Below are 24,255 nucleotides of genomic sequence, written 5' to 3'. Positions count from 1 at the left end.
GGGCCCGGATTTCAGTTACCTAAAAAACAGTGAAATATGCAAACATTTATGACCTAAAACTTACATAAATATGACCTTAAAAATAAAATATGACTCAATAGAAGTTTATTTAAAGCATTCTTGTTTGTTTATTTAATTTTTTATTCACCATAAAGTAATACAAAATTTGTTCCATAAAAACACGGGAGAACTGCCGGATATCAGTAACGTCCTGCCACGATATTTCGGCGCAGAGTCTTCTGGCCATCACGCTGAGCAGCGCATGCGCAATGTCACCACAGAAGGCTTTAAATAGCGGAGCTCAGCGCGTACTCGCCAGTACTACTACAGTGGCACTCACCTGAAGATGGCCAGAAGACTCTGCGCCGAAATATCGTGGCAGGACGTTACTGATATCCGGCAGTTCTCTCGTGTTTTTATGGAACAATCAGTATGCCGGGAAAGCTTTAAACATCACATCAATACAAAATTCACTTCTCAAAATATTGTAAGTATAGTTCTTTCTTTCTGTAGGGTTTGTGGCTAATTTGCACTTATTTTTTGAATGTCTGAATGTTCTATTTTCTAAATACAAATTACAGTGAAAAGGTCATTTATTGAAACAGTAAAACAATGTTTTTATTTCTACATAGTATTTAAAGCATTTAACATTATTTAACGCCGTATGTCAATCTTCAGTATCTGCAAAGTTGCACTGGATCACAAGGTGCATTTTCAGGTTTTCCATTGTCAAAGATATACGGTTGTCACTGAGGATAGTTTTGTACCTGGAAAAGCTCCTTTCCACTTCACAAGACATCACTGGAGCGTATTTGAAGGCAGCCAGGTCACTGGAGTTCAGCTTTGCTTCCGTATATTCAAATGTTGTGGCATTCCTTGAAAGACTGTCACTAATTTGCGCAATGTACAATATCCAGGATTCCGGTGGAGAACGCTTTGCTATTTGGTTTTCACTTTGTCAGCCACATGACCACGAGCTCGACCCAACTCACTCTGCACGTGTTGCACAATACTCAGCGCCTCACATAGCTGAGTGCCAACAGCTTCCAGTCATTTGATGGCTTTTGATATCACAGGAAAATTGGCGTTGATATATGCCAAGTTTTGAGACAATGTATCTGTAAAAACTTCTTTCACAATTTTGATAGCACTTGATTCATCACTATCAAGCTCACAGAAGATTTTTTATTTGGGTGTAGTTGGTGCAGTAATACTCAGCAGCATTAAGCCAAGAACCCCATTGTGTAAGAACAGGTTTAGGTGGGAGGGGCATTGAAAGTGCTTGTTCCTTGAATTTCTGCACCTGTAGCGGAGCCTTCACGTAAGATTTTCTTGCCACAGGAAATTAATTTGTCCACGTCAGGGTAATTTGATAGCACCTCTTCGGCAACTCTGTGCAATGCATGTGCAAGGCAAGTGGTGTACACCATGCTGGCGTAGAGAATCTGAAGCCCTTTGGCTGCTTTAGCCATATATGAAGCACCATCTGTTACAAGCAGCAAAACATTCTCTCTTTTCACGCCATCCGACCACAGTAGCTTCAGAGAGTTGTCAAACAAAATAGCAATCGTCGAATTGTTTACTCTATCGAGAGCTTCACACGTTAGTATGAACATATCTCCAGGGCCATCAACTTTTAGAACACCAACAACGACATTTGCAATACATCACCCACTAATATCCGTAGTTTCATCTATCAACAGCCAGATCTTTTGCTCAGCAATAGTAATTTGTATTTTGTTGAGCACATCATTGTAGCATATGGATAAATAGTTCATTCATCTGGAACTGGATGTGTTGTGTACTTCTCCAAGAACCATCTGCAGCATGGATTCTTCATCTTTTCCTATGGGATGTTGCAGGACACCATCATTTCACACAAATCCTTGCAGAATGATTGCACGGTTGACGATTGACCTGTCTGTTCGAATAACAGCATTTGCCTGCTGTTATTTTCAGCACTTCGTTTCACACAGCTGCTGTGTTTAGCGGTATTACAGTGTTGTTACACATTAAAGCACTTTTCTGCACTAACTTCAACTTCACAAAGTTTAAAAAATAATATTTTCCCACAAATACTAAAGAACTCCTCTCCAAATTCTTGAACATATCCTCGCAACTTCACTCTGTCGGAGCACTTTGTGTTAGGTGTGATGAACAAGGCAAAGGCTGTATTCAAACTGGTTACTGAGAACACCTGTGTGACTGTGATGATTATTATAGCAGAAGCCGCCTTTGTTGGCTCTGAGAGCGTATTGTCGACTCTGCGCAACAATGTTTTATGTTCGTGAAATGACTGTTGTGGTACACCGATTTTCTGCTACAGTCCTGAGAAATAAAGCTGTGTACTAATTTATCTGTTTATCTTTCATAATAGCACATTAAATATTGTCTCGTGAGCAACATTTTCATTTTCTTATTCCTGTGTCATGTAAGATACGAGAAAAACGGTATATGCATTTTTGGCAAAAGTTGACGGAAATATGACCTATTATATTAAAAGTTGGCCGCAATGTGACCTATTACTAAAATTTGTTGAAATATGACTTTATATGCACAATCAAAATACATCTTTCGATACTAAAATGCCTAGATTTGTGTATAAATTGTTCTAAAATTCACCCTATAGTTCAGAAAAATATATGACTTGTCATTAAAATCCAGGCCCTAGCCTTAATGTTCCTACACTCAGTAGGCATCCAGTTGTAGCATGTGGTCTGGCTCTCTTCTGCTTTGCTTTATACGAAGTGTTAAAATGTGTGCTGCGATAGAAAATCCCATCACTTGTGAGGTGCGTTCTGTGATTAGGTTTTTCTTGGCAAAAAACTACGAATCGGTAGAAATTTATTGCAACCTTTGTTATGTGTACCGAAAAGGAATAATGAGTGAAAACCAAGTAACACAACAGTGCATTGATTTAAAAAATGGCAGTACCAATATTCATAATGAAGACCAGTGTGGTAATCTTGGACTTCTGACTGAGTAACTGATGATAAAAATCAATGATGAAATTCGTGAAAATCGTCTTTTCACGATTATGGAACTTTCACAACATTTTCCCCAAATTTCAGTGTTTGGCGCATGAAATTGTAGTGCATAAGCTTGGTTAGCGCAAGTTTTATGCTAGGTACGATTCAAAATCTTAACAGAACACTACAAAAACAGAGACTGGCTGAAGCACAGACCTTCCTCAAAGATAACAAGAAAAACTGTAACAGAGTTATCAGTTGTGTTGTAGCAGGGAACAAGATTTGGGTGAAGCATGGCAATTGTGGAACAGAATGACTGTCAATGGAATCGGCACACACAAATTCTTCCAAGGAAGTGTTTCCAAATGCTAACAGCAAGAAAGACCATAGCTACTGTGTTTTGGGACTGTAAGGGAGTGATTCTCCATTGATTTTCTTGAACGTGGCTCAATAACTAACGCAGAGAGGTATTGTCAAACACTGTGCAACACGAAACAAGCATCAGGGAAAACTTACCACAGAAGTTTTGTAGTCCTTTCAAGACAATGCACGTCCGTAAATGGCCAGTTATTCCCATGGGGTCCTATGGGGATTTGGATGGGATTTGGATGGGATTTGGCACCGATCGATTACTGCCTCTTCTCAGCAATGAAGACTTGGCTCGCTACAATACACTACTTTGACACTGACACCAAACTGCATGTCGGTATAAAACAGTGGTTGCAATTGCAGGTGGCTGATTTCTACAGAGATGGTATTGAAAAATTTGTCAGATAGTGCCATAAGTGCATCAGTTTGAATGGTGATTATATAGAAAAGTAGGTTAAGAGTGTATCTTTGAAATGTACACAATAAAATTTGGTTTTTCCATATTTTTAATTGTTTATTTCAAAACATCGGTTTTTTTCTGGATAATCCTCACATGTGTGTTACTGAACATTATACTACTCCTCGGCTTTAGATGTGCCCTTATTCACTGTCTGAAAAGCATATGATTTAAGCAACATATAATTATTATTGATACAAATGTTTAAAGTTTCAAACTATTCCAACCATATTACTCCCAAAAACTTGGCAGTTTGTGACTGTACCAGGAATTTTAATACAATTTACTGTATATCAAGACATGAAATCGGTGATATGTTTCATATGTTAGTGAGTTATCAGTGCTTCAGATTCATTGTGACTAACTACAGGAGGACACGGTTGTTTCCAGTTTGATTATATTAGGCTAGATATACTTTGTGTTCCATAGATCCAAAGTTAGGTAATCTTCAATAATGTTGAACATATCATAATCGAGAACTACTCAGTATAACAAATGGTAAAAAATCAGGGATGGATTAACAATATTAATTCCTACAGACTGGTACTCACCAAATAGAGGAGTCGAGTGGCAGACAGGCACATTTATACACAAACAATTATCACACGAACGGCTTCCATAATCTCTGGAGCACCGTGACCCATCTGACCCCAGTAGGACTACAACTCGCTTCCAGCAAGCTGAGTAGACGTGGCAGACAATGCAGCTCTGAGCAGTTTCGACAGACTAAAGCAATATTAGGAAACGCTGTTCTGAGATACGCTGGAAGGATTACGTGGACAAACAGTGAAAAGATAATCTCTGGGGTGAGGCATATAAAGTCTTCACTGGGAGAATAGAAATACCATTATTATTGTCCCCCCAGGGGGCTCGCAGCTCGTCGGTGGGTTCGTGCTCGGCTACCTCGGAGCCCCAGCCGTTGCAGCAGCTTTTTCCTTCTGTCAGTCCTCTCGCTATTCTTTTTCCCCTCCCTTGTGAGACATGTCTGGGATGTTTTTGGGAATGTGTTCTGCATTTTCAGTAACTGACATCAAAACAGTCTCTCCACTGTCTGTCATTCCTTTTTTTCTTTCTTCGCTCACCTTCTCCTGTCCTTCCTCCCCTTTGGCATTTGAGTTTTCTCTCATTTTCTTCTTCCTCCCTTTGCACTTCTGAAGGCCGGCCCGCGTGTCTGATGTGTAACAGGTGACTGGGTAACACGTAAGTCCCAGCCCCGGGTTGACAGGTAGGGTTTGCACGTACCCCCTGGTACAGGCCAGGCCCAGGGAGAGGTGATTGCCTCAGCTGCTACCTTTCCAAATTGCCGATTGTCTCCCTGTCACGTGTCCGGGAGATGTGACCCTGAGTGTGAACAATCACCTACGGTGGGTGCACCCTTACTGAGGGATCCTCCCCCGCCCCCCCTCCCCCCCCCCCCCCTCTCCCCCCTCCGTTATTGGAAGGAGTGCACCATCGAAGATGCTGGCAATCGTGGGGGATTTTCTCGCAATGAGCAAATCGTCTTCTCAGCAGTCAGCATCTACTAAATGTAATTGGAATGGGGATCATAATTCAAAGACCCTCCCAGCTGCCTTCTGGTTCCTCACGGTTCCGTGTACTGAAGACAGTTGATATGGTAAATTCATTTAGTATTCAGAAATCAAACAATGGAAAATCCATGATGGTATGTAACAACATTTGAAAAGTAAAGTTGCCACTCACCGTATAGCGTAGATGCCGAGTTGCAGATAGAAGTAACGTGTTTATCTGCGACTCGGCATCTCTGCTATATTATTCGGAAAGGTGTCGATACAGTTGCCGGCCCGGTGAAATACTGCTCTCATTTACTCAGTCACTCTTTGCTTTCGGAAATTACTTCAGATTCTCAATCGCAACAACCACTCGCAACTCCGATCCTCCGCGGCTATCGCATTCGTGTCTCTCCCCGCCGAGTGCTTCCCACGGTGTCACGTACACTAGGCCGCTCGTCGGTCCGACCGAGGCAGAAATCCGAACGTACCTCTCCGATCGGGGCGCGATTACGGTCCGTCGGGTGATGAAAAAGGTAGATGCATCCTTAGTGCCCAAAACACACTTTTTTCTCACTTTCGATAGAGTTGTCCTCCCGTCAAAGATGAAAGCGGGCTACAAAATGATCAGTCAGACCGTACCTGGTGTGCTGCTACCAGTGTCATCATTACAACCACACTCGAGAGTCCTGTCGACAACGGGCCAAATGTGTGTAACCTGTGGCAGGGACGCTCACGAGGGTGATTGTCTGCCTCCGCCTGCTCCCCACTGTATCGATGCAATGGTGACCGTGCAGCTTCCTCCTGAGATGAGCGGGCCGTCCGGGAGATCTGGGTGAAGAAAAAAGTGCCGTACCCCGCCGCTCACGTGTTGTCGACTAGTCGGAAACTTTGCGTTGCACCCTCCGGCACTTACAGTAACACTCTTGCTACATCTCGCCCCACAAATGACGTCGCCACACAGATGTGCAACTTCAAATTCGGCACCACAGGTGTAAAATCGCCCAGTGTCACGGTAGCGTCTCCGTCTCCTGCTCCAGCAGTGCGTCGAGCCGCCGGACTTTTGCCTCGTGGGGCAGTCAGCTGCTACACGACCGGCAGGCCGGAAAGGACAGGAGGAATATTTCCGCGAAGGCTTTTTGTAACCCTCCGGCCGGCAAACGTCTTTCCAACTGGAAAGGCTCCAAAAAATCGAATGGAGGCAAACCGTCTTCTCCTTCGCAGACCCGGAGATTGTCTTCGACAGTGTCACCCGGTGACCTCTGTGTCACCAGAGTACACTGCCGAACATTTTTCTGCCCTGGACTCCGCAGACTGACAGGAGGAGAATGCCGAAGCCTCTGTAGATCTCGTGGAGCGTGATCCTCCGGCCTCTGTGCCCTCTATCAGACAATATTTGGAGGCTAGCACTTGGCAGCCACTGAGGTGTCCCTCGTTAATTTTTTTCCTCCGCTGCTGTCTTTGTCACGACTCTCCTTCAATAGAACATTCGTGGCTTTAGATCCGAGAAAGATGAGTTATGAATCAAACAATGGAAAATCCAGGATGGAATGTAACATGCTTCATGGCTTGTTCCACAGCTGGAGGAGGAGATGGAGGTGCTACTGTGACACTGGGCGATTTTACACCTGAGGAATTATGGCTGCTCTTAGAATTGCAGTGTCCGCTTGTTCTCTACCTCCAGGAAACAAACTTGTGTCCTCACAACCGCTTCGAGCTCTCGCATTTCTTTCGTGTCCGCTTTGACCTTCCACACGAAGACTGCATTCCATCTCATAGAGGAGCCGTGCTGCTCACCTGGGATGACTCATGTCCATGGTCAAACCGTCTACCTGACTCGAGCTGTTGCAGTCTGGAGTTTTCTTCCTCGCTTCACCTCTTCTCTTTGTACTGTTTACATCCATCCATCATTTGGTGTCACAAGGGCAGACTTTCTCCAGCTTATTGGGCAACTCCCTCACCCCTTTCTGCTCCCCCCAGGGGGCTCGCCACTCTTTGGCGGGTTCGTGCTCGACTACCACAGGGGCCTGGCCCTTGCAACACTTTTACCCTTCCGTGCTGCATGTCTCTCCTCTTGCTATATTTTCCCCCCCTCACTTGGGGAACACATCTGGTGTATTATTGGGAATGTTCTGAATTCTGTCGCTGACCTGCAAATAGTCTCAACTTTCTTTTTGGCTCCCTTTTCCTTTCTTTGTTTCCTTCTCCTCTCGTTTCTCTGCTTTGGCATTTGAGGATCCTCTTTTTCCTTCTTCCTCCTTGTGTGCTCCTGAAGGCTGGCCGACGCATGTGGTGCAAAACAGGTGACCGGGTAACGTGTAATCCACAGCCCCAGGTCGACAGGTAGGGTTCGCCCCTGGTACGGGCCAGGCCCTGAGAGGGGTGACTGCCTGAGCTGCAACCTACCCAAATTCCCGACTGGTCCCTCTGCCAGGTGTTATGAAGGTGTGACCTGAGATGTGAACAATCACCTAAGCTGGGTGCATCCCCTGTGAAGGGAGCCCCCAGGTGGAAGGACCACACCAACAGAGAAGCTGGGGATTCCCTTGCAATGAGTCAATCATCTTCACAATCAACGTCTACGATATGTAAACGTAATGAGGCTAACGATTCAAAGACCCTTCCCATTGCAACACGGTTCCTCGTGTTATCACGTACTGAAGATGGTCAGTCCTTCGCCACGGTCGATCCGTTTATTATTCAGAAAGGTGTCAGTGCCATTGCTGGCCCTGTGAAATCCTGCTTTCGTTTACGGAAGGGCACTTTGCTTTTGGAGATGGCTTCTGATTCTCGAGCAGAAATACTACTTGCTGCCTCACTTCTGCATGACTACTCTGTTCGTGTCAAGGCACGTAGAACTTTGAATTCTTCCCGTGGTGTAATTTACACCGGGCCGCGTGACGGTCTAACTGAGGCCGAAATACAATCTTACCTCTCCGATCAGGGTGTCATTGCCGTCCATCGTCTAATGAGAAAGGTCGATTCTTAATCGGTGCCCACCTGCACTCTTTTCCTCACCTTTGACAGGGTGGTGGTGGCGTCCAAGATTACAGTGGGCTACGAAATCATCACAGTCTGGCCGTACATTCCGAATTTGATGTGCTGCTACCAGTGTCATGGGTACAGTTGCACTAGAATGTCTTGTCGACACCCAGCCACGTGTGTAACCTGTGGCAGGGACGCACACGAGGGCGAATGTCCGCCTCCTTCTCTCCGCCGTATCGACTGCAATGGCGGCCGTGCCGCCTCCAAGCGGGATTGCCCCGTGTGTCTAGATGAGCGGGCAGTTCAAGAGATTCGGGTAAAGGAAAAAGTACTGTACCCAGTAGCTCGCAGGTTACTGGCTAGTCGCAAACCCCGTGTTCTCCCGTCGGGCATCTACAGTTCAGTTCTCGTTAACCCTTGCTCTGTGAAGGACACAGCCATGCAGATGTGCGACCTCAAATTTGGCTCTGAGGTTGTGAAGTCGCCCAGTGTCGAGGTAGCATCACCGTTCCCCTGTCCCACTGTGCGACAAACTGTCCAACTCTTGCCTAAAGGGGTGAAGCTACCCGCTATACAACTGGCAGGCGGAATGAATCCCTCCATCCCTCTAGCCAAACAACACCCCAGTCTTCCTTTAACCGGAAGGGCTTGAAGAAGTCCGCTAAAGGCAAATGGTCCTTTCCTTTACTGACTTGAAGATCCTGCTCGACAGTGTCGCCACGCGCTCACTTAGCCCCACCGGTCTCTGTCTCACCGGTGCGCACCGCCGACCGTTTTTAGTGTCAGACTCCATATTCCGACTGCACCAGCACACCGATGCTTCTGTCGACCCCGTGAAATGGGATCTTCCTGCTTCTGTGCCCAGTAGTAGCAGCTCTGCACCAGCTGTCCCTCGGCGTCCACAGAGTTGACACCCCTACATCTCTTCCTCCTCCTGACAGTACTCCAATGGAACATTTGCTGCCTTCGGTCCCACAAAGAGGATTTACAGTTGCTGCTAGCATCGCAGCATCCCCTTGTACTCTGTCTTCAGGAAACGAAATTGCGCCCTCAAGACTGCTTTGAGCTTTCCCATTACTTACCAATTCGTTTTGTCCTTCCCCCTGAGGTCGGCATCCCATCTGTCTCATGGGGGCATTATGTTGCTCGTACTGGATAACATTCATAGTCAACCCATCTCCCTGACTACCTGTCTTCGAGCTGTTGCCATTCGCCTTCTCCTTCGCCACCTTACTTTTTCCCTCTGTACAATTTATGTACCTCCGTCCTTTGATATCACCAGGGCAGACTTCCTTCAGATTACTGGGCAGCTACATCCCCCATTTTTGCTACTCAGTGACTCTGATGCGCATCATCCCCTTTGGTGTTCTCCCAGGATGTCCCAGAGATTTTCCCTTTAGGCAGACCTTCTGTACCAACCCAACCTCTTCTTTCTTAACACTGGAGCACCCACTTTCCTTTCTGACTCCTCGCACATCTATTCCCATTTGGACCTATCCTTTTGCACTGCCCAGCTTGCCCATCATCTTCAGTGGTCCATTTTTCCTGACACCTACTTGAACAACCATTTCCCATGTGCTATCAGTTTGCTGGCTCCTGTCCCATCCACATGCAGCCCCAAATGGCAGCTTACTAATTCTGACTGGACCTTTACTCCTCCCTGGTGACCTTCGAAGAACAGGATTTCCCCAGTTGTGATGACCAGGTGGAATATCTCACAAACATTATCCCTATTGCTGCAGAACGTTTCATTCCTCGCACTTCCTCTTTACCACGTTGTGTCCCATTTTCTTGGTGGACTGAAGCATGCTGCGACTCAGTTCATGCACTCCGCATTTTTAATCACCACCCTATGCTGGAAAACTGGATTCATTATAAACAGATGCGTACAAAGTGTCGTTGATTTCTTCGGGAGAGCAAAAGAGGTAGTTGGATTTCATTCACTAGTTCTTTTAACAGTTCCACACCTTCGTCTGTCATGTGGGCCAACCTCTGATGGATCTCTGAAACCAAGATCCATTCCCCCATTTCCGGCCTGATAGCAACAGGATCCATGATGACACCGTCTGCTACGATCTCCAACACCTTGGGCCGCCATTATGCAGACGTTTCGAGCTCTTTCCACTATCACCCTGCCTTCATCCATCAGAAAGGAGTGGAGGAGGCTTGGACGATACCCTTCTCTTCCCCAAATCGTGAATGCTATTCACCTTCACTATGAGGGAGCTAGATCATGCTCTCAGTCCCCCCCCCCCCTCCCCCCCCCCCCTCCGCCGGGGGTCCACAACTCTTTTGTGGATACGTGCGTGGCGAGCACGGGACCCCGAGCTAGTGCGGCCCTCTTTCCTTTCCAGGCTGCATACCTTCCTTTTCCGCATCCTTCCCCATCCCCTATCCTGCCCCTGCCCCTCCCCCCTCCCCCCTCACCTCCACCTCTTCCCTTCCCCTTCTCCCCCTCTGGGAGTATGTTTTGTGCCTACGTCTGGAGACGCTCTCTTGTAACTGTAAGACAGTCTCTCTTCTTCGCTCTCTGTGCTGGAAAGTCTCTGTCCTTCCTTCGTCCTTCTCTTTTCCTTGCCTCTTCTCTTTACCCTGTTCTCCCCTGCAGCATTTGAGACACCTCTTCCTTCCTTTCCTTTTCTTTGTTCCTCCCTTTCACGTTTTTCCTCCCTGTGCATGTCTGAAGGTCGACCCACGCATTCCCACACGTAGCCAGTGACAGGGTAATGCATAATTTCCTGCCCCGGGTAGACAGGTAGGACACGTACGTACCTCCTGGTAACGGCCAGGCCCAGGGAGGGTTGATTACCTGAGCTGGTACCTTCGGAAAGTGCCAATTGGTCCCTCCGCCGTTTCTCGGGAGGTGTGACCTGAGGTGTGAACAATCACCAAAGGCGGGAGTGCCCTCAGAAAGTGCCCCCACAAGGAAGAAGTCCGCCATCGGAGACGCTGGTAATCATGGGGGACACTTCCACAATGGTTTCCTCATCATCTACCATGCCTGCTCACAAGCGAAAGTTAAATGAGTCTCAGCCACGGACAATTCTTCCATCAGTGCAACAGTTCCTCGTTGTTTCTCGATCGGACGAAGGTCAAGACTTCCCCACAGTCAACCCTTTCATTATTCAGAAAGGTGTGGATGCAATTGCGGGTCCTGTAAAGTCTTGTTTCCGATTACAAAATGGCACCTTGTTGTTAGAAGCAGTCAGTGCCCTCCAGCCACAAAAATTGCTGTGAACTTCTCTGCTACACACCTTCCCTGTCCGGGTGGAAGCGCACCGCACTTTAAATTCATCACACGGGGTGGTTTATACATGCTCCATCGACGGATTGTCCGCCGAGGAAATTCAAAGCTACCTGTTTGCCTAGGGCGTAACGGCTGTTCATCAAGTCATGAAAAGGGTTGACAAGGACTTGCTTCCAACCCGTACTGTCTTCCTGACATTTGACAGAGTTAAACTTCCATCAAACATAAAAGCGGGCTATGAGATAATTTCAGTTCACCCTTACATCCCCAACCCTAAGCGTTGCTATCGGTGCCAGCAGTTCAATCATACCAGCCTGTCATGTTCCAATCTGGCCAAATGGTTATATGTGGAAGGCTGCCCATGAGGGTGCTTGTCCACCTCCATCCCCTCTTTGCTTCAACCATATGGGTGACCAAACTGTTTCCTCTAGAGATTGCCCCATTTTCAAAGATGAATGGCTTATTCAGGAAATCAGAGTGAAGGAAAAGGTGTCTACATTTGCTGCTCATAAGTTATTCGCCAGTCGAAAGCCCATTGTGCCTCCCATAGGTAAATATAGCACTGTCGTTGCATCTCCTTGGCCTACTAAGGAGGCAGCCATGCAGACTTGTGATCTCACCTGTAGTCCCACGGTTGTTAGATCGCCCAGCGCAAAGATCGCCGGTCATCTTCTGTCTTCAGGAAACAAAGCTGTGTCCCCGCTATTGCTTTGATTTCCCTCCTTTTCAGTCCGTCCGGTTTGATCCCCTCCTGTTGTTGGCACTCCAGCACATGGAGGACTCATGATTCTTCTCCATGATACTGTCCATTATCACCCAATCCCCTTAAACAGTCCCTTCCAAGCTGTTGCTGTCCGTCTTTCCCTTTCTGGTTACACCTTCTCTCTTTGTACTGTATACATTCCATCATCCACACCAATGGCAAGAGCTGATCTCCTTCATCTCCTTGGTCAGCTATTCGCTGGTTGGGGCTTCAATGCCCACCACCCACTTTGGGGATCTCCGCGTCCTTGTCCGCGAGGCTCCCTATTGATTGATGTCTTCCACCAAGCGGATCTTCTTTGCCTCAACACTGGGGACCCTACATTTTTGTCTGCCTCCACAACAAATTTCTCTCATTTGGACTTTTCGGTCAGTACTGTTCAGCTAGCTCGGCTCTTTGAATGGTTCGCTCCTGCTGATACACACTCGAGTGACCATTTTCCATGTGTCCTTAGATTACAGCCACAACTGCCATCTATGCGCCTGAGACGCTGGAAGTGTGCCCAAGCCATTTGGACACTTTTTTTGTCTCTAGCGACATTCAATGACCATCACTTTCACGCAATACGTAAGCGGCGACGTGCTCTTTACGTTTTCCGCCACCATCCTACTTTGACCAACTGTATTCGCTATAAGCAGTTACGTGTGCGATGCCGTCGCATCAACAGCGACAGCAAGAAGGCAAGCTGGGACTTCTTTACTAGCTCATTTAACACCTTCACTCCCTCCTTGGAAGTTTGGAGTCGAATTTGACGGTTATCTGGTGCGCCTAGTTCCTCCCCAATCTCTGGACTCACTGTTGCTCATGATATCTTAGTGGACCCCGTCGCAGTTTCTAGCTCATTGGGTCAACACTTTGCTGAGATTTCAAGCTCTTCAAATTACCCGCCAGCCTTTCTCCTGAATAAACATGGAGCGGAATGTGACCTCTTGCTTTCTCCTCTCAAAATCGCGAAAGCTATAATTCTATTTTCTCCATGCGGGAGCTCCAGCACGCACTCTCTTCTTCTCACTCCTTCACCCCAGGACCGGATGGTATCCACATTCAAATGTTGCTGCATTTATCATACCATAGTCTGCGCTACGTCCTTTGCCTTTATAATCGAATTTGGGCTGACAGTACTTTTCCAAGAATGTGGCAGGAAGCTATCATCGTTCCTGTTCTGAAACCTGGAAAGGACAAACAACTCCCATCTAGCTATCACCCCATTTCTCTCATGAGTAGTGTAAGTAAGGTTTTGGAGCGTATGGTGAATTGCCATTTAGCCTGAAGGCTGGAGCCCCAAAGCCTTTCAACACCTGCCCAATGTGGTTTCCGAAAGCATCGTTCTGCAGTTGACCATCTTGTTGCTCTCTCCACTTGTATCATGAACAATTTTCTCCGGAAACGCCAAACAGTAGCGATAGTTTTTGATCTGGAGAGAGCATACGATACCTGTTGGAGGACAGGCATCCTCTCCACACTGTTCTCTTGGGCTTTCGAGGTCGGCTGCCCCTTTTTCTTTGTGAATTTATGGCAGAGCGCACATTTAAAGTGCGGGTGAACACTACTTTCTCCCAAGAAAATGCGGCACCCCAGGGCTGCGTGATAAGTGTTGTACTGTTTGCCATTGCCATAAATCCAATTATGGATTTTCTCCTTCCTGATGCCTCGGGCTCCCTCTTTGTGGACGATTTTGCAATCTACTACAGCTCTCAACGGACCAGCCTTGTTGAAAGACGTCTTCAAAGATGACTCAATCGCCTCCACTCTTGGAGCATCGAAACCAGCTTCCACTTTTCTCCCAGTAAGACCGTTTGTGCCAATTTTTGGCATCGTATGGAGTTTCTTATGCCTTCCCTACGTCTAGGCCCTGTCAACCTTCCATTCACATATGACGCTAAATTCTTTGGTCTTATGTTTGACAGAAAACTGTGCTGGTCCTCCCACGTTTCCTATCTTTCGGCTCGCTGTCTGTGATCCCTCAACACCCTCTGTGTCCTGAATGGTACCTCCTGGGGAGCAGACCGAGTGGTTCTTCTCCGCCTCTATCGCGCCTCAGTGTGCTCGAAATTGGATTATGGTAGCATAGTTTACTCCTCTGCTCGGCTGTCTATTCTTCGGCGTCTCGACTGTGTCCACCACCATGGATTACATTTAGTGTCTGGAGCTTTTTACACCAGCCCTGTGGAAAGGCTTTATGCTGAGACTGCTGAACCTCCACTGTCCAATCGGCGAGCTGTCCTTCTGAGTTGTTATGCTAGCCATCTGTCTTCCATGCCTGCTAATCCGGCCCATGACATTTTTTTTATGTCTCCTTGGATTTAGGGTATGCAGGCCACCCTTCCTCTCTACTACCATCAGGCGTATGCGTCCATCAACTGCTACGTTCTCTTTCCTTCCACTTTCCTAAAACATTCTTGACAACTTGAGGTACAGCACCGCCTTGGCTCCGCCCCTGGATCTGCCTGCTCTGTGACCTTTGTCAATTTTCCCTTCTCTCGTTTATCGTCGGGCTTTTGCTGCTATATGTGTACAAATGAAGGATGCCACATTTATTTACACTGATGGCTCAAAAACATCATTTGGTGTAGGGAGTGCGTATATTGTTGGCGACACCCCTAATTGATTTTGGCTTCCCGGCCAGTGTTCGGTTTTTATTGCGGAGCTTTACGCTGTTCTCCAGGCTGTCCGATACATCCGTCGCCATCAGCGGATACAGTATATTATATGCTCAGATTCGCTCATCTCTCTCCTCAGTCTCCAAGCTTTTTACCCTGTCCACGGGATTCAGGACTGCCTCCACTTGCTCCACTTGGGGGGCGTCTCTGTGGCATTCCTCTGGATCCCAGGACACGTTGGTATCCATGGAAACGAGGCGGCTGATATAGCGGCCAAGGCTTCAGTCTCTCTTCTTCAGCCTGCTGTTTGCATGGTTCCCTTTGCCAATGTACAGAGTGTTTTATGTCATCATGTTGCTCTTTTATGGCACGCACGTTGGTCTACACTTCCTAGTAATAAATTGCGGGACGTGAAAGCTCTTCCCTGTGCTTGGAGCTCTTCCTCCCGACCTCGTCATCTGGAGGAGGTAATTTTAACTAGACTCTGGATAGGGCACTGTCTTTTTAGCCATCGACATCTTTTAAGTGACAATCCTTCCCTGCTCTCAACTGTGGACGGTGAGACACCTTTTACTTGAGTGCCCCTATTTTACTCTGTTACGTGCCTGTCTACAGCTGTCGCGTGATATATCTTCCCTTTTAGCAGATGACACGTCATCAGCTGATCGCATTCTCGAGTTTAATAGTGTCAGTGAGATGACGTCAGTCATTTAAAGTTCGTTTTGTGGACAAACAACCCCCCCTTCTATAGTGGTTTTCTAAGCTTTCCTTCTGTTTTTTAGTTTCCCCACTTTTTTGAGTTTCGCTGCCATTGCTGCTGATTTCCAGTTTGCTTTTTTTTTTTAGATCCTTTTCCTAGGCCACAGACCGCATCTGGGCTGAGGGCACATTTCCTGGATGCTGGTGTGAAGCCACCGTCATACCCATACCTAAGCCCAGTAAGGACAAAAACCTTCCTTCCAGCTACCGCCCCATCTTTCTTATCAACTGCGTTTGCAAGGTGTTGGAACATATGATTCATGCCAGGCTGGTTTGATGGCTGGAGTCTCGCCATTTACTCACGAATGCCCAGTGTGGATTGAAAGTGCAGCATTTTGCAGTTGACCACCTTGTTACTTTGTCCACTCGTGTCATGAATGGTTTTCTGTGGAAATCCAGACTGTGGCTGTGTTTTTTTATCTGAACGAGGCCTACGACACCTGCTGGAGGACTGGTATCCTCCGTACTCTTTACACGTGGGGCTTCCGTGGGTATCTGCCATGTTTTCTTCAGACATTTTTACAAGACCAAGTTTTCAAGGTACGTGTTGGTTCCGCCTTGTCGGACACCTTTATTCAGAAAAGTGGTGTGCCTCCGGGTTCCATCCTAAGTGTCATCATCTTTGCTATCGCCATTAGCCGTATAACGGCCTGTCTCCCGCCGAACATCTCTGGCTCCCTTTATGTCGATGATTGTGCCATGTATTGCAGTTCTCCACGGATCTGCCTTACTGAGCATTATCTTCAGTGCTGTCTCGATTGTCTTCACTCCTGGAGCATCAGCAATGGCTTTCGATTTTCCACTGACAAAACCGTCTGTATGAATTACTGACAGCGCAAATGGTGTCTCCCACCACCTATACATCTTGGGCCTGTTGCTCTTCCATTCATTGACACTATGAAATTCCTGGGGCTCATGCTTGATAGGAAACTCTCTTGGTCCTCCCATGTCTCTTACCTGGCTGCCCGCTGTACACAGTCCCTCCATGTCCTCAGTGTTCTCAATGGTACTTCTTAGGGTGCCAATCAAACCACCCTCTTCCTTTTGTACTGGTCCCTTGTCCATTTGAAACTTGACTATGGGTGTTTCGTTTATGCATCTGCACACCCATCCCTTTTATGCCGTCTCGACACTATCCATCATCATGGCATCCGTTTAGCCACGGGTGTCTTTTACACCAGCTTGGTTGAGAGTCTGTATGCTGAAGCTGGTGAACTACCACTGTCCTACTGCCGTTTGTCTGCCATTCGTGGCCTTCCCTGCTATGCCTCCTTCTTTGATGACTCCTTAGCTCACCAGTATGGGGCTCGTCCCTCTTCTCTGTTACCTCCTGGAGCCCGCTTTCGCCACTTGCTACGGCAGCTTAACTTCACGCTACCTGTCACTTTTCCATTGGGTATGAACCCTTCACCACCTTGGCTTCGTGAAGCAGCCCATGTTAACCTTGGCCTTCATTCGCTTCCTAAGGACACTACTCCAGTCTCTGGCTGTCGCCTTCAGTTTGACGACCTTCGCATGGAACTTAGCGATAGTACCTTTGTATACACTGATGGCTCTTGGACTAGCTGTGAGGTCGGTGTGCTTTTGTCATTGGCACCCATGTCTTTCGATATTGGTTCCCGGCACAATACTCAATATTTTCAGCCGAGCTTTTCGCCTTGTATCAGGCCACGGAGTACATCCGGCGACACAGCCTTCCGAAATGTGTCTTCTGCGCAGCTTCACTCCGTGCCCTCCAAAGTCTGTGTGTGCTGTACACTGCTCATCCCTTAATGCAACGGGTCCAGGAAAACTGTCACTTGTTCACTCTTGGTGGAGCCAATGTCGTGTTTCTGTGGATCCCTGGTCATGTTGGTCTGGCAGGAAACAAGGCTTCTGACACTGCTGCCAAGGCTGCAGTCCTTGTACCTCAGCCCACAAGTACCTCTATTCCCTCCATTGATCTCTGCATTGCCATCTCTTAGGAGGTGGTGTCTATTTTGCATCGCCAGTGGTCCTCCCTTCAAGGGAATAAGCTTCGGCTAATTAAGCCTCGCCCAGCACTTTGAACAACCTCCTTTTGGCCCTCCCGGTGGGAGGAGATTATTTTAACTTGGCTGCATATTGGGCACTGCCTTTTTAGCCATCATCATTTGCTCTGTGGTGCTGCCCCACCTCTTTGTATGTATTTTGGCCATATTTTAACTGTCCGCCATTTCCTGCTGGAAGGCCATTTTTTTCTTTTTTTTTACCGATTTACGGTCCAGCTTGGGTTTGCCATCTGATTTATCAGCTGCTTTAGCGAATGGCGCGCGGGCTGTCGACTGCAATTTAATTTTTATCCGGCAAAATAATATGGTGAACGAGATTTAATTTTTAGTTTTGCACTTCCATTTTTGTATGGTGTTTTTCTTTTTCCACGTGCCTAGCATTTCTATAGTTTTGACTTGGGCGCGTATGACCCCAAGTTGTTTTTTGCACCCTAAAACAAAACAAAAAACAAAAATCCCTTTCTAGTGCTCAGTGGTTTTAATGGACACTGTCTCTGGGGTTCTCCCAGAACCTGTGAGAGAGGTCCCCTCTTGGCTGATCTTCCTAATCAACTCAACCTCTTCTGCCTTAACACAGGAGCACCCATGTTTCTTTCGGACTCCACGCACACCTATTCCCATTTGGACCTCTCCTCCTGCACTGCCCAGCTTTCCACTCATCTCGAGTATTCCGTTCTCTCTGACATCCACTCAAGTGACCACTTCCTGTGTGCTACCCATTTCTTGACTCTTACTCCATCTGCATGCACACCCAAATGGCAGCTTTCTACGGCCGACTTTCTAAGGCTGTACACACATCTGGCAAGCTTCGACGAGCAATATTTTCCCAGTTGTGATATCCAGTTAGAATATATTACCAGTGCTATCCTCTTCATCACATTGTGTCCCGAGCCTTTGGTAGACTGAGGCAAGCTGTGACTCAATTCGCACGTGGAGACATGCTCTCCGCATTTTTAACCGCCAACCCATGATGGAAAACTGCGTTTGTTATAAACAGTTGCGTGCGCAGTGTCATCATGTTCTGTGGGATAGTGAAAAAGCTAGCTGGATTTCATTTACTAGTTTTTTTAACAGTTGCATTCCTTCCATCATGTGGGCCAACCTGTGACAACTCTCTGGGACCAAGGTCCGTTCCCCAATTTCCTGCCTAATTGTAGCAGATGATGCCGTAGTAGATCCTATTGTTATCTCCAATACCTTGGACAGCTATTTTGCAGAGATTTTGAGCTCCACCCACTATCACCCTGTCTTCCTTCATTGGGAATGAATGGAGGCAGCTTGGGCAATAGTCTTCTCTTCTCAGAATTGTGAGTGCTGCAATGCAGCTTTTGCTCTGGGGAGCTAGATTATACTCTTACTTCATCCCGGACCTCTGCCCCAGGGCCAGATGATGTTCACATTCAGATGTTGCAGCACCTCTCTCTTGTGACCAAGTACTTTCTCCTTCATATGTACAACCACATCTGGGCAGAGGGCATGTTTCTCAGGTGCTGGTGTGAAGCCACTGTCATACTCCTACCTGAGTCCAGTAAGGACAAACACCTACATTCTAGCTACTGCCTTATTTCTCTCACCAGCTGTGTTAGTAAGGTGCTGGAACAAATGATCCATGCCCGGCCAGTATGGTGGCTCGAGTCTTGCAATTTATTAACTACTGCACAGTGTGGATTTGGAGCACACCGTTCTGCAGTTGACCATCTCGTTTCTATGTCCACTCATCTCACGAATGGTTTTCTGTGGAAATCCCAGACTGAAGTTGTGTTTTTCGATTTGGAGAAACCCTACGACATCTGCTGGAGGACTGGTATCCTCTGTATTCTCTAAACGCTGAGCTTCCAAGGCTGCACGCCGCGTTCCCTTCAGGAACTTTTAAAAGACAGAGTTTTCAAGGTACGTGTGTGTTCTGCCTTCTCGGAGACCTTTATCCAGGAAAATGGTGTGCCTTAGGGTTCTTTCCTGAGTGTTATCCTCTTTGCTCTCATCATCAACCCTATTATGGCCTGTCTCGCGCCAGGCATCTCTGGCTCTCTTTTTGTTGATGATTTTGCCATCTATTGCAGTTCTCCACATACTTCTGTCCTTGAGCTGTGTCTTCAGTGTTGTCTTGATCGTCTGTACTCATGGAGCATTGACAATGGCTTTCGCTTTTCCACTAACAAAACCTTTTGTATGAATTTCTGGTGGCACGATTTCATTTCTTCCACCGTCTTTACATCTTGGGCCTGTTACTCTTCTGTTTGTTGAAACTTTGAAATTCCTGGGGCTCATGCTTGATACGAAACTTTCTTGGTCCCTACACGTGTCTTACCTGACAGCCCACTGGAGGCTGTCCTTCAATGTCCTACATGTCCTCGGTGGTACTTCCTGGGGAGAAGATTGATTGACCCTCCTGTGTTTGTACCAGGCCCTTGTCCGTTCAAAACTGGACAATGGGTGTTTCATTTATGCATCTGCATGTCCATCCCTCTTATGCTGTCTCAATGTAATCCACCATCGTGGCATCTGTTTAACCACTGGTGCGTTTTATATTAGCCCGCTTGATAGTCTGTATGCAGAAGCTGCCGAACTACTGCTGTCATATTGCCATAATTTTCTGCTCAGCAAATATGCTAGCTGCTTGTCTGCCGAACCTGGCCACCTATCCTATGCCTCTTCCTTCGATGACACCTTTGATCGCCAATGTGGGGCGCGTCCGTCTTCTGTTACCTCCAGAGTTCACTTCCAGCTATTGCTCTGGCAGCTTAACTTCATGCTACCTGCCACTTTTCCTGATGGGTGTGAACCCTTCACCACCTTGGCTTTAGGCGGCAGCCCGTGTTTACCTTGGACTTCGTTTGCTTCCTAAGGACACTACTCCAGCCCCGGTCTATCACTGTAAGTTTCTCGACCTTCAGACGGAACTTTACAATAGTTCCTTTGTGTACACTGATGGCTCTTGGACTGGTCAGGTGTTGGGTGTGCCTTTGTCATTAGCACCATCAGTTTTCAGTATCGGCATCTGGAACACTGCTCGGTATTTACAGCAGAGCTCTTCGCTCTGCATGAGGCCACGCAAAACATCCGGTGACACAGGCTTTTGAATTGTCATCTGCTGTTACTCTGTGCGTCCTTCAGAGCCTCTACGTTCTCCACACCGTCCACCCATTAGTGCAGTGAGTCCAGGAAAGCTTTCACTTGCTCACTCTTGCCAGAGCCACTGCGGTGTTTTTGTGGGTCTCTTGTCACATTGGTCTGATGGGAAATGAGGCCGCTGACACTGCTGCCGAGGCTGCAGTTCTTCTGTTCCCTCTGATGTGGTCTTGTGTTGTTGTCCGTCAGTAGGTGGTGTCACTTTGGAATCACCACTGGTCCTCCCTTCACTGGAACCTCCGGGGAAGTAAACCTCTCCCAGTGGCTTGCCCTCTCGCTGCAGGTAGATCATTTTATTTATATTGTGAATTGGGTACTGTCTTTTTAGCTGTCGCCATTTTTAAGTTGTGATCCCCGACTACTTTTGCTCATTGCTCTCAATCTTTGACTGTTCGCCATTTTCTGAAGGAATGCGCTATTTTTAACCACTTATGTTCTCATTTATGTTTGCCGTCTGAGTTATCGGCCATTTTAGCAAATGGCGCATGAGCTGTTGACCGCATTTCACTTTTTATCTGTCGTAGCAATATGGTGAAGGACATTTAATCTTTACTTCAGCAGCTCCATTGTCTCTATGGCGTATTTTATGACCCTTTCTCCAAGTCCCTGTATTTAGCTGCCTTTCCTTCCATCGATTGGGCTTAACATGTGGTAGTTTTTAACTCCTTTTTTGTCTTTGTGTTTTACGGTTTTGACATGCGTGCGTATGACCCTAGTTGTTTTGAAGCCCTAAAACAAAACAAAACAAACCGACCATTAGTATTGTCAACATTGAGTTAGGACAGTGGTGAAATGACTTGAGGATGGAGGCACACCATGGAATGTTTGCTGTATAGACTCCTCCCTTTGCACAAGAGGAAGCCGCTTCAGCTATTAAGAAGCAAAGGAAAGGGAAGGCATCTGGACCTGACAGAGTTGTCGGAAGTGCTACAGCTGGTTGCTCTGCAAGTCACCCTGTACCTGACTCTGGTAAACCCACAGTTACCACTACCTTCGCGGTCCACCTCACTCTAGATCTATATGCAGTGCTGGCTGCAAGTGTGTGACCACTCCAGGACACTGCAGATATTATGCAAAGCACTGAGCTAAAGCTCGATAGCTGCAGATGTGGGGATCGACACTAGAGGTTCCACCTTCGGACTCAGGTGCTAGATTACAGCACCAGCTGCACACCCCAACTCGAAACTGGCACCGTCGATGTCACTGATGTCTATGCTTGAATGTATCTAGGCTGATGTGAGCCCCCTGTCCTGAGCCAATGCCGTGCTGTCAGCTGTGACTTATCATGCAGCCCTTGAGATTTTAACGTTGTTACACTACAGATCTTGTATCACCTTTGGGCAGTTTCATGTTATTGTACCTAGTGCAAAAAGGGAGGCACAGAGCTCCATGTGAAGCAGCTGTTATATAACAGCAAAGCAGACAGTAGCTCACAGATGGTATGGGCTACCACTGATTTTGATGACTGCCATGAAATTTGTGAAGATATCATAGCAACTACAGTCCCAGACTGTAGCCCTCCTTCAGCAGGCTACCATCGTGAACTTCCATTGAGAGGCAATGATTGTCATCTGGCCTTCTTTGCATTACAGCTGAAAATCTTTTCCCTTGACTCGCTCACTTACTGATTGTGTAATTGACTGAATGTGAAAACACTATTATCATTAGCCAACATGAAGCCTACAATGAGAACAACATATTTTAGCATAGAATACTTCAGAGGTTTGTGGTAATTGACAGAAAGTCACCCAGTAAAACAGAAGAGATATCAGGCATTCCCAATAGTGTTATGGGCATTATGTAGTTCTTAATCTATATAAACAATTTAGGGGACAATCTGAGCAGTCCTCTTAAATTGTTTGCAGATGATGATGTCATTTACTGTCTTGTAAAAGTCAGCAGATGATTGAAACCAATTACAAAACAATTTAGAGAAGATATCTGTATGGTGCAGAAAGTGGTAATTTACTATAAAAAAAAATGGTTCAAATGGCTCTGAGCACTATGGGACTCAACTGCTGAGGTCATTAGTCAATTTACTATAAATAATGAAAAGTATAAAGCCATGTACATAATACTAGAAGGAATCTACTAAATTTTGGTTTCACAATAAATGACACAAATCTAAAGACTTTGAATTCACTTAAATACTTCGGGAGTCTACTAGTCTACCACTGTGTGCTTGTCTGTCCTCTTCTGGAGTATTGGTGTGCAGAGTGGAATCTGCATCGGAGAGGACTGACAGAGGACAATGAAAAATTTCAAAGGAGGGCAGCTTGTTTTGTATTATTGTAAAATAGGGGAGAGAGTTCCACAGATATGACAACAAAAGTTGGGGTGGCAGTCATTAAAAGAAAGGCATTCTTCATTGCTGCATGATCTTTACTCGAAATTTTAATCACCAATTTTCTCCACCAAATGTGAAAATATTTTGTTTTGAGCCCACCTATATGACCATTGTAATAAAACAAGAGAAATCAGATCTTGCATTGAAAGATTTAAATGTTTGTTTTTCCTGTGCACTGTTTGAGAGTGGAACACAGTAGAGAAATAACATGAAGGTGATTTGATGAACCCTCTGCCAGGCACTTAATTGTAAATTGCAGAGTAGTCATGTAGATGCAGAAAGACATCTCTGATTCAGTGCTTTTTCAGAAGCTCATTTTTCTGCTCACAATAACTTCAAAATTGCTCTATTTGTTGCTGTGATTTTGATGTAATTACCAGGAACATCAGCTACTAAAATCGTTGTCATTTATAGTATCAAGGTGTGTGTTGTCCTTGTGACCTTTATGGTTTCTGGAATCTTTGGTGATGACAGTCCTGAATAAAATGTTCCCTATTTTCAAAGAACATCAAACTGAATAAGATTCTTAAGTTTTCACTAACTGTTACCACCATTTTCATCAGCAGTAAATATATGTATTATTGGAATTGATATTGTATCCTTTTACAGGTGAAGTGGATGAAGCAACAGAGTCCAGAACTTTTCAGAATTGGGCCGAAAATATGCAAAGTTACAAGAATGGTATTTACACTTCCCAAGCATGGTAAATTTACTCACTGAGCATTATGAAGAACAAACAGTCAACTCCATACCAATTTGCTCATCATCTTTACTGTTTCCTTTATATAGCTTCAGGGTACAATACTACTGGGTTACAAGAACAGTTTTACTGCGTAGGTGGAGAGATATGCCAGACTACATTCCTTAAATATGCGAGTTCAGCAGAAAATAATCGGTAACCACATGTTGTATACAAAACTAGTGCCCAAAAATTGATACTAGAATAAAACAGTTTTAATCATCCTGTCCTCAAATAAACTGTGTTGCACACATAAAAAAACATTATTGACTGTTGTGTAATTTCAGTGAAGTGAAAAGGCATTTCTAAAACCAAAATTGCGCAAATGCACACACAATTATACAAACACATAC

The 24,255-nt window shown here is 46.2% G+C and overlaps 1 protein-coding gene across 3 annotated transcripts in view; it reads left to right on the top strand.

Annotated features, from left to right (window-relative positions):
* LOC124545498 (N-acetylglucosamine-1-phosphotransferase subunits alpha/beta) overlaps window positions 1–24,255 on the top strand; it is a 132,533-nt gene that overhangs the window by 59,325 nt on the left and 48,953 nt on the right. The window lies entirely within an intron of this gene.

The sequence above is a fragment of the Schistocerca americana genome, chromosome 8, assembly GCF_021461395.2.
Source record: "Schistocerca americana isolate TAMUIC-IGC-003095 chromosome 8, iqSchAmer2.1, whole genome shotgun sequence".
NCBI lineage: Eukaryota > Metazoa > Arthropoda > Insecta > Orthoptera > Acrididae > Schistocerca > Schistocerca americana.
This window is presented reverse-complemented; position numbering and strand designations above follow the sequence as displayed.